The 17723-nt window shown below is 36.0% G+C and overlaps 2 pseudogenes across 1 annotated transcript; both read right to left on the bottom strand.

The window, feature by feature from the left end:
* Positions 1-2503: 2503 nt before the first annotated feature.
* On the bottom strand, positions 2504-5085 carry LOC149549732 (L-type lectin-domain containing receptor kinase SIT2 pseudogene; annotated as a pseudogene). The gene has a single exon (XR_016354488.1). The product of XR_016354488.1 is annotated as an L-type lectin-domain containing receptor kinase SIT2 pseudogene (transcript).
* A 6156-nt stretch (positions 5086-11241) lies between these two features.
* Positions 11242-17723, bottom strand: part of LOC149549731 (L-type lectin-domain containing receptor kinase SIT2-like) — a 39900-nt pseudogene continuing 33418 nt past the window's right edge.

Below are 17723 nucleotides of genomic sequence, written 5' to 3'. Positions count from 1 at the left end.
AATATTGATTAATGTTAGACGTGCACTATAGAATGTGGAATGGTGGAGAAAAGTGAAAAAATTGAACAAAAGAAAATTACCCAAAAATGAATTTGGTGAAGCCTTCATCAAACATGATGATTGCAAAATATATTCAATATATAAAATGGATTTGTTGAAAGATTTTTAGAAACTTTGATGTTGATGTTGAAATAAGAGGTAATACATTTTCAAGAAGGAATAATTCCACCAAGGCAAGGATGAAATAGGTAGAAATAGAGGTGAAATTTTTTTTTTTGGTCAAAATGGAGGTTTTTTTTTTGTCAAAATAGAAGGTGAATTTTTTTTGTCAAAATAAATTCTATGTATAGGATGAATTTTCTTACAGGTAATATATTTAAGTACAAAATATAGCATTTTCACAAGAGGGAAATGGGTAAAACTAAAGGTAGAATATAAGATATATAAATACAAGAGTATAAGTTTTTGTAATGAACATTACTAATAAAGTGAAATGGTTTTATTAAATTGAAAGGAAGAGGGTTATTTTCATTAAGGTAAAGTTATTATTATGATAGGAGTTGGTCTACAGATAACAATGAAGAATTTTACAAGCTTATAGAAGAGGCAAAGGATGAATTATCACTTATTTATAAAGTATTTTCACTCAAGGACTAAAGAATTAATCAAATAGTAAATTATTATTTTTAAATAATATTATATAATAAAGGGAAAATTGCATGTGTTTAGGGTGAAGAGTAAAACCAAAGGTATGTTAATAATCATGTCTTACTTTGGCAAAGTATGAATAGTTGTGACCTAAACATATGGAATGGTTTGACATAACTCTTTAATATAAAAGGACAAAATCAAAACTAAGTTAGTAAGAAAGAAATGTGTTTATCATTATAATATGTATGTAGTAGTTAGTAGAAGAGTTAAAAATATTTTATTCTACTTAACCTTAGTGAATGTCTCTGAGGGAAGGATTAAATATTGTATTTCTATGCATTTGTGGCTTTACTTATGTTATTTTCTCTTCAACAACTAAAAATTATTGGCTGTCCACGTTTTCATTTCTAGTGTCTCAAACTATTATATTTGATACCTTACGCTTGTGAAATTCTTAGCATAAGCTATGTTACATGATGAAATCATGAAATCCTCAACATAAACTATATTACGTCTTAAAAAATTATGCATTTAACTATTTTTAATTTCTTGATCCGCAATGATTATACTAAGTTATTTGAAATTTGAAAATATCATCACATTCTGAGATGGTTATTTTCCATTTTTCATCTTCCTCTTATCTTCGAGAAATTAGGATTGACAAAAGTGTTGCTTTGAACTATAGAATCCAAAGGTTGTCCTATAAATCAAAGTTCACATTCATAAGATTTCTCATAGTTGATATTCAAATGTGAATTTGAACATGAATAAAGGAACGTATGCAATCACAAGATTTCCCATTGTTAATATTCAAATGTGAATGTGAACATCAATACATTAATTCTAAAGAGAAAACATTCCTAGGAGGAATCAATTCCCATAACTATGTCATTAAGTCAATGAAATAGTCTATCCATTTAAAACTTCAAGCAATCCCACATTAAAAAATCCAACAAAATCTCGTCTGTTAAAAGGAAAGCACACTCTTAAATGGTGCATGTAGTCGTGGTTGACATGATCTATAGAGGATTACCACTGCTAGCCTTGTCAAAAATCCCATCAAATTCCCTTCGATAAAACAAATAAAAATGATAACTTTATTCGTATCTCTATGGAGACCACGAAAATTATTTCCTCTATGGAAATAATTTTTTTTTCCTGTCCAACAATGCCGCTCGAAATAGCATTCGGCGCCTTCAACGATGCATTTAGCGTCAAGTCCATCAAAGCTTACCCCGCCGAGTTAATTTCCACCCTGCTTTTCGTCTTCGCCGGCATTGGATCTGTCGTGGCATAGGGTCTGGCATTCTACTCTCTCTGTGGCGACTTTCCATTGGTGCTTTCAGATCTATGGTTTCAACTCTTCAATTATATTCAAAAAGAGATATATATCCAGGAAATTGGTTCTTGAGCAATCAAAAATCAGAAATTTGATTGTGATAATTGAATTAAAAAATATGTCTCAAAACTTTTAGTTTTAACATTTTGTTTTTGAAATTAAACTAATGCTGGGAGGTCTAATGAAAACATTAGTACCCTACTAATAATAATAATAATAACAAATGTGTCACGTCCTCTTGTACATTTTTTAGACAAATGTGGTTCTACTAATCATCACCTCTTTCCTAAATATCTCATGTACAGAAATGATTCTTTAGACACATCGAATAAAAAAACATCAAGATCCAATCTCCATAATATTTTCTTGAAAAATAAATAAATAGAACAATATTACATCAAATCTAATTTTTTATAATTTTGCTTCCTTTCTATTCTTCTAAATCAATGCAACTCTACTGCAAGCATTTTCTTAGACGACTCATTTGCGGGGTGATCCTGTATTCCCCGGCCCTTTTTTGTGAATTGTAATCTTATTAAATTTTATTAATTGAAAAGAACTATTCATCAAATTTTCTATTTTACCTCTTCGCCATGCCTGCAATAGGTTCGCAAATACATTATGTTACTAAAATGAGGTTAGACGAAAAGCTTAAACGGAGGAATGGAGCACTACAAGCGACGAAGAAAGTAGAATCCTCAGACAACTCAGAAGCAAAGATTTGCTATACACTCCCTACAACATTGCAAGAAAAACTATTATGAAAACACATATATCTGATATAACAGCACATGACACGTATGTGAAGGAGGAGCCTTACAATACCTTAGCCAAAGAAACATTCCTTAGAAGGGAACAAGAAATAGCTAAGGATGAGCGGGATAGAAATAAACAGTAGTAGTTGGTACTATATGGGATCTAATGGTGAACAAGTTCGCACAAAGAAGACTCGACTATCGTCCCTCTAGAGAGATGGAAGTAGAGGCAAAAGATTCTACAGTGTCTGGAGTTGAACTTGTGTTTCCTCCGCTCTTCTCATATGTCTCTAAAGTGCGAATACAGAATTCCCCTTCAATTATTTGCAATATTTGTCTCATTGCAGGTCTCGCCTCCGGCTTGGGATTGCAACAAAGCAGCCCCAATTTGAGCATCTTCTCCATCTCATCTCCAACATAATCACCACCAAGATTGGGATCCGCTACATCTGTGAGTCTGCCTTCCGCATGCATCTCTCTAACCCAATCCACCATTACCATCTGGGAAGCATCCAGAGAGGGATCCACAGGCCTCCTCCCACACGCAACTTCCAACACTAAGATACCATAACTGAACACATCTGCGCTAGGAGCGGCCTTTCCTGTGTGTATCAGCTCTGGTGCAATGTACCCAAGCGTACCCACCACACGAGTTGTTTGTGGGTTTCCCGTATGCTCGTAAAGTCGAGCGAGCCCAAAGTCCCCCAATTTCCCATTAAGTTCAGAATCCAACAAAACATTACTTGATTTGATGTCTCTGTGCACCACCACCTGCTCCCACTCTTCATGAAGATACACCAATCCTGCGCTCACGTCTCTCAGAATTCTGTACCTTTGAGCCCATTTCAAAACGCTCTTCTTCTTCCCAAATATCATCTTGTCCAGGCTTCCATTTGGCATGTAGTCATACACTATGAATAGCTTTGCTCCCCTCCTGCAATACCCCCTGATTTGGACAAGATTCCGGTGCTGTAGACGCCCGAGACTTGAAATCTCTGCAATGAATTCCTTCAGGGCTTCGTTGGTTTCTTTGAAGATGGACTTCACAGCAACTTCAAGGCCGTTGGTAGGGAGAGCTCCCTTGTACACCCGACCGAATCCTCCAGAGCCCAAAACTTGTTCGTCTCGGAATCCTCTGGTTGCAATATGTAAGTCTCTGTAATCGAATCTGTGAGGCCAATACTCCTTCTCCCATTCTTCAATAACGTCTCTGTACTTATTTCTCTTCCAGCGAAAAACCCCTGCAGCAATTAAAAGCAACAACAAGACAAGTACTGCAGCTGTAGTGATTTCCGCAATGAACCGAGAGTTGGAATCATTACGCATAAGGAGGGAAGGAAGATGAGATGTGTCCAGCTCAGGTGCCGGACCATTTGTGCTGAAGCTCCAGCTGAGCACACAGTGGTCTTCAACGACTGTTCCTGTCGATGCAGAGAAACCCACATACATTTTTTCTTCCAAGATGTCGGAAAGATTCATGTTTTGGAGAGATAAAAGAGGCTTCTTGGGTCGAAACGAACCCGCTTCTACCATTGTAACATTCAAATGCTGTTGGGTATGATCGTAATCGATCCAAGCCTGAATGTTCTTTCCACTATTTAGATCTATCTGATGCAACTGTTTGCCAATCCAGTACCCTGCAGATTCAGACTTTACAGATTTGAGGTCGTTGATATCCACGCCGACATGATTGTCGTTGATGTCAAGGCAGTCCTTGTTGAGGATTGTGTCGAACTCGACGGCAAAGAGATGATTGGAAGGCTTCCCAATGGTGGAAGCGTTGAACAAGCCGAGGAAGTGAGATGAAGAATCTTCCACTGGAGAGTTGGAGGGTGAGATTACAAAGGCCATTCCGTGCCCGCTGCGTTGAGGATCCGAGTAAGATGGAACCATGGCGAAGACGAATGTGGTGCTGAAGGATGAGCTCGTATTGGTGGAGTTGGGATCTTTCGTCCGAACAGGGTGAGGATATAAAACTCTGCCAGACGAGTGTTCTGATTGATTGGTGAGGCAGATGGCGTCTGATCGGATTGAAGGACTTCCAATCTGATAAAGGGTGGAGGAATTGAATTTGTTGAAGCGGAAACTAGTGTGGGACTGGGCTTGCGCAGGAAGGCAGGTATTGAGCGAGAGAATAAGTAGGATACATATTAACATGGCTTTCAATTTCAATTTCCTAGCGACAATAGAAGGATTCTTTTCCTGGTGTGGGTATTGAAACACTTGATAATGGCTGACATAAAATGAATGATAAGCTTGTCCACATATATGTAGTCTCTCTAAGGAAAACAGCAGGGACTGTGAGTCAAACATGATTAGTTCCAGGGAGTTTCGAATCCCACCACCGGCAACGTTCTCTGTACGAGTCGTCCCACTTTGTTCGGGTCAGTCGTCGAAATCATTAGAAAGGGAAAATGTTTCCCACGAATGAGAAGGGAAGTTTCGAGCTTTTCTACATTATTTGTTTAATATTTTTTTTGCTCACACAAGAGTGCGGTGGAAAAAAGGGCTATTGCGTGAAGCCAACGAGTCGTTGTGGAAATTAGAAAATCGAGCAGCTGGTATATTCTTTGGACATTTTAAGACTAGTATTCACACCTTAGGGTGTAGTAGATAATTTTTTTGATAACTTGAAAAAATTCAAAAGTAAGAGAACATTGCAAAGTTATTTTAATATTTTTCTATTTGAAATTGTATTGTAAATCAATTGGTACAGTATATGAAAAGCATTTAATTCATTATTAGTGAGAAGTGTTTATGTGATACACAGAGTTAGTTATGCTTTGTGAAGGGAAGTAATAAAAAATCTTTATACAAGCAAATCTTATTTTCCTATTTTTGTACGCTTTCAATAAGACATGGGGTTCACAACAACAACTCATAAAAAATGATTAACGTGTCAAGCTTTTCCGAGTTGACTCATCAACATTTTTGAGTTGACTCGTCAAGAATTTCTCATGGTTGGTTCGTCAAGCATTTCCCAGAGTTGACTCATCGAGAATTTCTCATGGTTGGTTCATCAAGCATTTCCCAAAGTTGACTTATCAATTATCTTTTAGGATTAACTTGCTAAGCCTACATAAGTCATGTAATATTGGCTTAGGATGCGGTAATCTAAATTTAATTTAATAATAGGTTTCATTTGATAGGCTAACAAGATACAAATCTAAATAATATCTTCGGTTGAATGAAACCTATTGATATAAATTCCAAGCCGGTCCTCTTTTTTTACTACTTCATGGTACGCTTCGTTGTCTACTTTGTAAGTTATTGATGTATTTTATTGAAGTTTAATATACATTATTATTATTTTATTGCATAGGAATGCATGGTCTTAAATAAGACAAACAAAATTGATGAAAACTAGACCTTATTTTGAAATTGATGATGATCCTTCCATATGTCAAAAATCCTTTTTCTCTTATGCTACAATCAGCATAGCTGCAAACTATGACTATGCATTTTTATCTTATTTAGTTTCGTAGCCTAAGACTTATCAGAATGAAGAGTAATGTTTCTATAATCCGCGGTTCTTTTTCTATTAAAATGGGTGGTTAATGGTATCTTTGATTGGCTATTGAAACTTTACTATTAATTTAATGTCTTAATTTATTGAAATTAAATTGTAGTTTTAATGAACAAAACATAATTGAAGATAAATTATAATGTTTTAAATAACATATGTTTATGGCATATGAATGCATAGTCTTCAATAAGTAATGCTAAATTGAATTGATGATGACACTTTGATATGCCAAGAATTATTTTCCTCTTAGACTGCACATAGCATGGCTGCAAACTATTACATTTTGTTGGGATTCCCCTGCCAAGTTTTATTTTCGGCAGAATCCCTCTGCTAAACAAATAGTGATTTTGTTGGGATTCCCCACTACTGTCCCTCTAGAGTTGGACATAGAGGCCAAAGATTCTCCAATGTCTGAAGTTGAATTTGTATTTCCTCCACTCCTCTCATATGTTTCTAAAGTGGAACTTACATCAGTCAGTCGTCGAAATCATTGAGATAGGGTGAATGTTTCCCACGAAAGACAAGGAAAAGTTTGAGCTTTTATTATATTTTTATGCTCAGAAGACGTAGAAATGACAGAAGAAAAGGCTTTTGTGGGAAGTCAAAAAGTGGTGGAAATGAGAAAAACGAGCAGATGAGTTATTATACATTGATAAAAGTTTCAAAAAAATCAACTCTCTTGTTTACATTCATACCTCTATTCGGTTCTGCAATTTGACGGTCAACTCTACTTGTAAAATGATTTTTTTTACGGTTTGACCATTTTAATGCCTTTAATTTTATGTTTTTGAAAAACACTAATTGCTATTTTTTCGTATACAAATATTTTATATAAATTTAAATATTATATTAGTATATATAATAAATATTAATTATTAAATATCTTAAATAAATTAAAGCTAGATCAGTAATATTTTTAAAAATTTCAAATTACTCAAAAAAATTGTAAGTTTATATATTTTATTTGAAAGATTTAAATAAATAATAGTAATAATATAGTTAAATATTATGTGATAAAAATCAAATAAAATATTGATAAAAAATAGATTAAAAAAAATTTAAACATTTCTAAATTCATTTTTGTTATTTGAAAAGATTCTAAATTAATAATGATATAGTATTACTAATACAAATAATTATAAATTGGTAATATATACAAAAATATCAAATTAATTAAGCAAGTTTCTAATTTTATGATTTCAAATAGTTTTTTTTTTAAAATATTGTAGATTGATATAAATATAATGGTATAATAATAATAAAATAAATTATATATATATATATATATATATATATATATATATATATATATATATATATATATATATATATATATATATATATATATATATATATATATATATATATATATATAATAACATATATTTATCATAAATATATATCATACATAGAAATGTTATATTCTCTATAATAAACTTTGACGGTTTATTAATTATTTTAAATGTCATATTTATGGTTTTCTAAACATTTAGCATGTTATTTTGTATGGTCTAACAAATTTTTAGCTTGTCATATACGATTCAAAAATGCAAAAAATGACTAATATGACCATCGAATTCCCTCTTGGACTACATGTTTTAATTTTGCTTTTTCCTTTCTTTCAACATCTTGGTTCTTCCATGCATCGAATTTGACTGTCACCCCTTCTGTCGTATGATTATTTTTATAATGGTTTAGTCATTTTATTACCTTTCATTTTATATTTTAAGATTAATATTAGTTGCCGATTTTTCGCTAATTTATGAATAATTTAATAATTCTTAAATTGAAATATTTAATTAGTATAATATAAGAAATAACTAGTAATATTTACAAAAATGTGATGTTTCTAAATACATAGGGTTGATTTAAATTTTTTATAAATTAGTAATATATTTCAAATTAAGAAAGTAGATACTGAAGGGATTTCATCCATGAGTACAGAGAATGCGTGAGAGTTGGGAGCTCTGCTAACCTGCTATTTTCTTCAATATCTAAACCACAGTGTGTCCCAGTATGTGATACCGCATTTATTGTAGGAGTTTTTAGGGTTTATTAATACTATGGCTCTGACCAAATTCAACTCAGTTGTATTTGGTGTTGAAGTTGTTTCTACAGAATCTAATGGTGCCCCCTCTGTCCAAGTGACCACACAAGTTTGTGCCAAAAGTATTTCATGAGATACATCTCTCCCTAATGTTGTGCTTAATTCTTAGGATTTTGAAAATGCTTGTCACTAGCTAGAGAAACATACACTTATAGGGTATTTTGTGGGAAGAACCCCCCCTAAAAGCATGCTTAGAGAGTGAGTGGCCAAAGCCTGGACTCCTCATGGTGTCCACCTTGAAGGTGTCCAAAAGCTCACCAAAGGTTTCTTATTTATTTAGGTTTTCCAACCCTTCCCATGTTGAGGCTATTCTTGGCCATGGTCCCTGGCTTGTTAGGTCTTATCTTTTGGTCTTTCAATGATGGTCTCAAGACATTACAGTCTCAGATAAGAAAAAGCTTTGAGTCCTCGTTTGGGTGTTCCCTCATCTTCCCTTGCCTTGCTAGCTGTTCATGCAGATCATTACATAGTCTCTTGCAAGGTGTTGTATCAGGAATCTAAGTGTTTCTTCAATGCTGGCCCTTAAAAAAAAATTTGCACTAAGGTTGACCTTTCTCGTGACCTTGAAGGTGTCCAAAAGCTCACCAAAGGTTTCTTATTTATTTAGGTTTTCCAACCCTTCCCATGTTGAGGCTATTCTTGGCCATGGTCCCTGGCTTGTTAGGTCTTCTCTTTTGGTCTTTCAATGATGGTCTCAAGACATTACAGTCTCAGACAAGAAAAAGCTTTGAGTCCTCATTTGGGTGTTCCCTAGTCTTCCCTTGCCTTGCTAGTTGTTCATGCAGATCATTACATAGTCTCTTGCAAGGTGTTGTATCAGGAATCTGAGTGTTTCTTCAATGCTGGCCCTTAAAAACAAATTTGCACTGAGGTTGACCTTTCTCGTGACCTCAAGGAATCTATTGATATCCATATAGGAAACCACACCTTCACACAAAAGGTGTTGTACATGAATCTACCCAACATTTGGTATAGATGAAAGTCAGCAGATCAAAAGGTTAAAGATTGCCCTCTTGCAGTTCCTCAACCAAGAGCATCTCCCAAGGAAACTTTGTCTCAGTAGGAAGAGTCTACCAAAAAGGAGGAATGGACCATGGTGGTCTGCAAAGGCAAGTCTGCGTCAGCTCCAAGGTATCCCTCCACCATGGCCTCTAAGCCATGGCAATAGGTCCAAGAACCTTCATAGGTTGTTTCCAAAAGTTTCAAACCCTGCCTAGTAGGGGAAAGAGGTTTCAAACCCTGTCCAACCAACGAAGGAGATTTCAACAGGTGCCTTATGATCCCAATGGGTCCATACTCCACAATTTGCTTCAGTATTGCTTTGCAGATTTCCCATCGCTCTCGCAACCCTACTGGGCACATTGAGATGATGGAAGGCATGCCGAAAAAGAGAAGACTTGTTTTCTCCACTCTTTCTAACACTAATACTTAAGAGTTTTTACATAATAGTTTCTCCTCTCTTGGGGATGAAGACGATATGCAAGAGTTTTCATGAATTTCCTCTCCTGGAATGTTCAAGGTTTAATTGACCTCCACATGAAATATTATTTTCATGATGTAAGATGTCGTTTAGGCACCTTAGATGTTCTATGCTTGCAACAGATTAAAATCTATGGTTTTTTACTTGATGCTGCTTGTCATTCCATTTGGCCTAAGGCCTTAGTTTTCTCTTCTCAGCATGAAGCTGGTCAAGGTGGAGTAGGTACATTCATCTCTCCTCGTTTACATTCTTTTGTCATTGCCCATGGGTTTGACCCCATGCACTGAGTGGTATGGATTCTTCTATTTCTCCATAATCATTTCTTTGGAATTGCTAATGTTTATGCTCCCACTAATGCAGTTGAAAGATCTTATCTTTGGCAACGGCTTGTTGACTCATTGCCACTTGCCACTTGGGTTTTGTGTGATGATTTTAATATGGTTGAAGTAGCCTTTGATAAAGTTGGCACTCTCTCTTTTCATTGGACAAATGGAGAGAGGGAGGCATGGTACTACATTTGAAATAAATTGGGTTTTTATGACCTCAATATTGCTTGTTGTCATACCAATAGTGTTTGGCATACCTGGCTTAGTTTTTGAGCTAGTACTAATAGGGTTTTAAAAAGGCTTGATCATGCCATGATCTTTGCTCAATATTTTTTTTCCTTCTCGGATTCCAAGGAGCTACCTTTCATTCCCTTGATTGATGTGACATTATCAGACCGCTTTCCCATCTCCTTCACCGTCAAGTGCTAAATAGCTCAGAGAAATTCTTCTCGAACTCAGTTCTTTCTCAACACCTTTGTGTTGATTCACTCTCCCACTAGAGCCCATAAATCATTGGGAATTGCAAACACCCACCTTACCACTTATTGCTCCTTCATCTTTGTATTCTCTGCTTCCAAACCTTTAATCTATCTCTATGACAAAAAATCTTCCAAATCTGTTCTATTGGATTCAAAATGTTCTAATTTAGGTGATCAACATAATTTAAAACATTATCATAACCCGAAAACAAGAATATCAAGATGGAGATGTAGCAGTCGATATGATCACGAATTTGAAGATGAACAGGTGGCAGTGGATATGACCTTGAAGAGAAGAAACAAGATCACTAATTCCAACAAGATCAAATTCTTAGACGAAAATGTGGCAATGGAAAGAAGATGGAGATGTGACAGTGGATAGCACATTGAACGATGATTCATATAAAAGGACAAGTTATCTATTAAATGTTCATTAATGCAAAAGCTGTAAATTTCTTTCTAATTTCTGTTTCAAAAATCTATTTTTCACCTTGCCTTTTTGGATAGAAGCCAATAAAAGCTCTAACAAATAGCCTTATTCTAATTTTAAATATATATTTTAAAAGAACAAACGAATGTAACACACTTTAGAAATGGATTAATTTTAATTTCTGATTCGTTAGAACTAATGAGATAAATGCACCTAACCGAATGCATGAGTTTTCTGAACTAATAAACAGTAGTATTTGGTACTATATGGGATCTAATGGTGAACAAGTTTGCAAAGAAGACTCGACTATCGTCCCTCTAGAGAGATGGAAGTAGAGGCAAAAGATTCTACCGTGTCTGGAGTTGAACTTGTGTTTCCTCCGCTCCTCTCATATGTCTCTAAAGTGGGAATACAGGATTCCCCTTCAATTATTTGCAATATTTGTCTGATTGCAAGTCTCGCCTCCGGCTTGGGATTGCAACAAAGCAGCCCCAATTTGAACATCTTCTCCATCTCATCTCCAACATAATCACCACCAAGATTGGGATCCGCTACATCTGTGAGTCTGCCTTCCGCATGCATCTCTCTAACCCAATCCACCATTACCATCTGCGAAGCATCCAGAGAGGAATCCACAGGCCTCCTCCCACACGCAACTTCCAACACTAAGATATCATAACTGAACACATCTGCGCTAGGAGCGGCCTTTCCTGTGTGTATCAGCTCCGGTGCAATGTACCCAAGCGTATCCACCACACGAGTTGTTTGTGGGTTTCCCGTATGCTCGTAAAGTCGAGCGAGGCCAAAGTTCCCCAATTTCCCATTAAGTTCACAATCCAACAAAACATTGCTTGATTTGATGTCTCTGTGCACCACCACCTGTTCCCACTCTTCATGAAGATACAGCAATCCTGCGCCCACGTCTCTCAGAATTCTGTACCTTTGAGCCCATTTCAAAACGTTCTTTTTCTTCCCAAATATCATCTTGTCCAGGCTTCCATTTGGCATCTACTCATAGACTATGAATAGCTTTGCTCCCCTCCTGCAATACCCCCTGATTTGGACAAGATTCCGGTGCTGTAAATGCCCGAGACTTGAAATCTCTGCAATGAATTCCTTCAGGGCTTCGTTGGTTTCTTTGAAGATGGACTTCACAGCAACTTCGAGGCCGTTCGTAGGGAGAGCTCCTTTGTACACCCGACCGAATCCTCCAGAGCTCAAAACCTTTTCGTCTCGGAATCCTCTGGTTGCAATATGTAAGGGCAATACTCCTCCCATTCTTCAATAACGTCTCTGTACTTATTTCTCTTCAACCGAAAAACCCCTGCAGCAGTTAAAAGCAACAACAAGACAAGTACTGCAGCTGTAGTAATTTCTGCAATGAATAGAGAGAGTTGGAATCATTGCGCTTAATGAGGGAAGGAAGATGATATGTGTCCAGCTCCGGTGCCGGACCATTTGTGCTGAAGCTCCAGCTGAGCACACAGTGGTCTTCAACGACTGTTCCTGTCGATGCAGAGAAACCGACATACATTTCTTCTTTGAAGATGTCGGAAAGATTCATGTTTTGGAGAGATAAAAGAGGCTTCTAGGGTCGAAATGATCGTAATCGATCCAAGCCTGAATGTTGTGTCCACTGTTGAGATCTATCTGATGCAACTGTTTGCCAATCCAGTACCCTGCAGGTTCGGACTTTTCAGACTTGATGTCGTTGAGGATTGTGTCGAACTCGACAGCAAAGAGGTGATTGGAAGGCTTCCCAATGGTGGAAGTGTTGAACAAACAGAGGAATTGAGATGAAGAATCTTTCACTGGTGAGATTACAAAGGCCATCCCGTGCCCGCTGCGTTGAGGGTCCGAGTAAGATGGAAGCATGGCGAAAACGAATGTGGTGCTGAAGGACGAGCTCGTATTGATGGAATTGGGATCTTTCATCCGAACACGGTGAGGATATAAAACTCTGCCAGACGTGTGTTCTGATTGATTGGTGACGCAGATGGCACCCGATTGGATAGAAGAATAGTCAAGCTGATAAAGGGTGGAGGCATTGAATTTGTTGAAGGTGAAACTTGTGTGGGCTTGCGCCGGAAGGCAGACATTGAGCGAGAGAAAAACTAGGATACATATTAACATGACTTTCAGTTTCAATTTCCAAGCGACTATAGAAGGATTATTTTCCTGGTTTGGGTATTGAAACACTTTATAATGACTGACACAAAACGAATGATAATCTTGTACTCCGCATATATGTAGTCTCTCTACCGAAAATAGCGGGCACTGTAACTGAAACATTACTAGCTCCAGGGAGTTTCAAATCCCACCACCGACACGGTTCTCTGTACGAGTCATCCCACTTCGTTCGCTAAAGGTCAGTCGTCAAAATCATTGAGAAAGGGCAAATGTTTCCCACATATGGGAAGGAAAGTTTCGAGCTTTTCTACATTATTTTATAGACTTTCATGCTCACACAAGAGTGCGGTCAAAAAGACATGGAAATGACGGAAAAAAGGGCTGTCGCGTCGTGCAAATGAGAAAAACGAGGTTTCTCGTAGATTCTTTGGACATTTTAAAATGTTTTTAAAAACTTCAGGAAATTTTTAGTTATTTGTAATTTAGATATAGTTCGATCTATAGGGTGTGAGAGAGAGGAAGAGGTGTAAGAGGAATTAGATATAGCTCGATTTATAGGGATTAGGGGTCATTGAGAGAGGGGGATTTGGGGTAAGAGAGAGGGGGTTAGTATTTAGATAGAGATAGATATATAAGGGGCCAGACAATTGTGTATGTGTGAGAAAGAGAGAGAGTTTGTGGGTTAGTTGGAGAGGGGGATAGGAGTTAGTTATAGAGATAGAGGTTAAGTATTAAGAGTTAGATAGAAAATGGTTAGGAGTGTGTGTGTGTGTGTGTGTGTGAGAGAGAGAGAGAGAGTTTAGGGGTTAGTCAGATAGAGGATAGGGGCTAGTTAGAGAGATACAGGTTAAGGATTATAAGTTAGTGAGAGAATGAGAGAGGTTAGGAGTTAGTAAGATAGAGATAAGGAGTAGTGTGTGTGTGTGTGTGTGAGAGAGAGAGAGAGAGGGGGAGAGAGTTTAGGGGTTAGTCAGAAAGGGGCTAGGGGTGGGTTAGAGAGATAAAGATTAAGGATCATAAGTTATTGAGAGAATGAGAGTGGTTAGGAGTTAGTAAGAGAGATATAAGGAGTGTGTGTGTGTGTGTGTGTGTGTGTGTGTGAGAGAGAGAGAGAGAGAGAGAGAGAGAGAGTAGTGGTTAGTCAAAATGAGGTGGTAGGGGTTACTTAGAGAGAGAGGTTAAAGATTGTGAGTTAGATAGAGGGTGAACCCACAATAATTGATTCCACTTTATTGGGACGAACAAAAATGAAAAAAATTACAAAATGGGAAATTGAGTTCACCATATGTTCGCGCAAACTTTTTTTTTAATCATGTTCGCGCAAACATATTTCGTATGTTCGTGCGAACATATGTGATAAATATGTTCGTGCAAACATGATAAGTATGTTCGCGCGAACATATTTCGTATGTTCATAATGTTCATGCGAACATACAAAATTACATTTTTTGGACCCTTTTTTCTTTTATTTTTTTAAGCTCTTTTGACACCCATAATTGCAGATAAATGATCTCCTACTGTAAAATAAAAAATGCCAAAATGTGCTACTCGGAGCAAGCTTTCTAACGACTATAATTGTAATACATAGTTTAATCATTAAGGCTTTCAAATACGAGTTTTAACTCATCATAGGTTCATTACCAATTGAACATCAACCGACTTCGACCTCGGAAAAATTAGTAAATTAGGTCAATATTTTTTTTTAAAATATGTAGGAACTAGCTTATTGAGATACCTTTCTATTAAAAAAAAAAAGAAAAAGGTTTTTGATAAATTGACTTCAAATTATTTGTGTCAAATGAAACGTATGTCTAAATTATGATTCGTGTCACTTCAAAACTTCATAAACTATACAATATTCAACCAAAATGAATCAAACCAAATGCATCCTCTGGATATTAATTTTACGAAAATAACATCAAAAGAATTACTTCATTATCATTTTTAGAAAAAGGTTATGTGTGTCAAACGGACTATCGCTCTTTTAAAATATTGAATTTTATTATGTACCATTTTTCGAAGGAGATGAAAAAATTGACATAAATAATTATTATTTTTAGATTAAAAAATATGTTTACAAAGTAGGAACAGAGTACTCAAAATTATTAGTTCATGTCATCTTGAAATTATTTATAGTTTTCGAGATATAGTGACTTGAATGTGACATTTGTTGCAAAAATATTGATTTTAGTGTCAAAATTGGTCAAAAAGTTGAACTCATTATTGTGGGATCACCCTAGAGAGACATTAGGAGTTAGTAAGAGAATGAGAGAGTTTAGGAATTAGTAAGAGAAAGAGATTAGCATTTAGTGAGTGAATGTGTGTGTGTGTGAGAGAGAGAGAGAGAGAGGCGAGAGATCGAGGGAAATGTCCCTGGAATTGAATTAAATAATAAAGGATGTTTAATTAAGTAATAAAGGTTGGGCTCGATTTAATAAAGAAAAGAAAATAATGCAATTGTTGGCCTATACTTGCAAATTTCTAGATACTTCTTGTAGGCCTTTATAAGTGGAAGTATGGGCATTGTAATGGATCATGGATTAGATTTGATTGTATTTTTTAAGGCTTCCTACACAATTTTGAAGTTGAAAGACCCTCCCTATTCTATGATCGTAGTTTTGGTGGTGCAATGCCACTATATTCTTTTGTTGGAGGTATAACTTGGTTATCTCATTATGGACCAAATTTTCTAATCATTGTTGTTTGGGGACTACTCTATATTTTCTTGAAACTTGTCTGATGCTTTTGTAACCATGAAGTGTTGTTATTATTGGATCTACAAATGTTACTTGTGTTTGGGATTCCATTTTTTTGTGGGTGTGCAAATTCATTAATCAATATTAGGCATTTCACATCTATATGGTATATATGTAATATTATTGTTCGCTTTCCATACTCTTGGCGACACACCACCATCGTACACCCTTATGTCTCTCCTCTATACATACATCTCACTCCCATCGACAAACTCCCACCATATGGTTAACAATCACTATTATCGTGTGACACTTCCTCCTCACCTTGTACAATAGCCTCCATTGGTATTGTACAACCCACTACCCTCCACCATCTGCACATTGCTTTCCCATCATATGACCCTCTACTCACCACCCATTCTGTACAGTCACCCCTTTCTACTATATGGTCAAACACAATCGTCGTATGTTGATCGAATCTCCCAGAGTTGACTCGTCAATTATTTTTTTAGGATTAACTTGTTAAGCCTACATAAGTCATGTAATATTTGCAAAGGGTTAGGTTTTTTGAAAGAGATTATATAACTTCTTACAACAATATTGAGTTGCAAGGGATATTGAAGATTGTAACAGGTTGAAGTTACTGGATAATAATATTGGACTCTTTGATTGATGGATGTGACATAGGATTGGATGAACCATGTTAAATCTTTGTATTTTATTCCATTAATGTGTGTTTTTTTCCTTTGTTGTATTGATTCTATTTAAATGTAACTATTTTTTTGTCTAAATAATCCTAACACCTATATGGGCTTTTGATAGTACAAATTTTCTTAGAAATTTAATTTCTCCAATCTAAGATGCAAATGGTGTGACCATTGTCGTTTGAAGGATAAAAAATCTCATTTACTACATTGGTTGTATACTCTCACAATGGTCAACTCTATAGAACAACCAACTTTTTGAACTCTATGATCAACAAATTTTAATGAAAGTATAATGTGTTTTTTGTTTACAAATGACAAGAATTAATACGTTTATTTTCCTCATCCTTTTTAATGATGTTTTCTAACCGAAATATTTTAGTTTCCCTTTGTCCCTAATTATGAGTTCATTTATATTCCTTTTTAAGAGGTTTCTCTCTACTATAAAGATTCATAGGAAACAAAATTCCTATTCTTGTGAAACATTTTAAATGTAACCATGGCAATAGCAAGTCTGACTCACCATTGGTGTACATTTTTTTATTCCATTCCTTATAAATACTACATTTTGTGCATGTGTGTGTGTGTGTGTGTGTGTGTGTGTGTGTGTGTGTGTGTGTGTGTGAGAGAGAGAGAGAGAGAGAGAGAGAGAGAGAGAGAGAGAGAGAGAGAGAGAGAGAGAGAGAGAGAGAGGGCGGGGGGGGGGGAGTTACTCAAAGTGAGGTGATCGTAGAGATTGCTTAGAGAGAGAGAGAGAGAAGTTAAAGATTACGAGTTAGATAGAGAAACATCAAGAGTTAGTGAGAGAGGTCAAAAGTTAGTAAGAGAAAGAGCTTGGCATTTACTGAGTGAATGAGTAAGTGAGTGAGTGTGTGTGTGTGTGTGTGTGTGTGAGAGAGAGAGAGAGAGAGAGAGAGAGAGAGAGATAGAGAGAGAGAGAAATGTTCGTGGAATTGAATTAAATAATAAAGGACCTTTAATTAATTACTAAAGGTTGGGTTTGATTTAGTAAAGAAAAGAAAATCATGAAATTGTCAGCCTAGACTTGTAAATTTCTAGATACTTCTTAGATGCCTTTATATGGTGAAGTATGGGCATTG

Source organism: Cupressus sempervirens, chromosome 7, assembly GCF_028749045.1.
Source record: "Cupressus sempervirens isolate cs-2001-9-10 chromosome 7, ASM2874904v1, whole genome shotgun sequence".
Lineage (NCBI taxonomy): Eukaryota > Viridiplantae > Streptophyta > Pinopsida > Cupressales > Cupressaceae > Cupressus > Cupressus sempervirens.
This window is presented reverse-complemented; position numbering and strand designations above follow the sequence as displayed.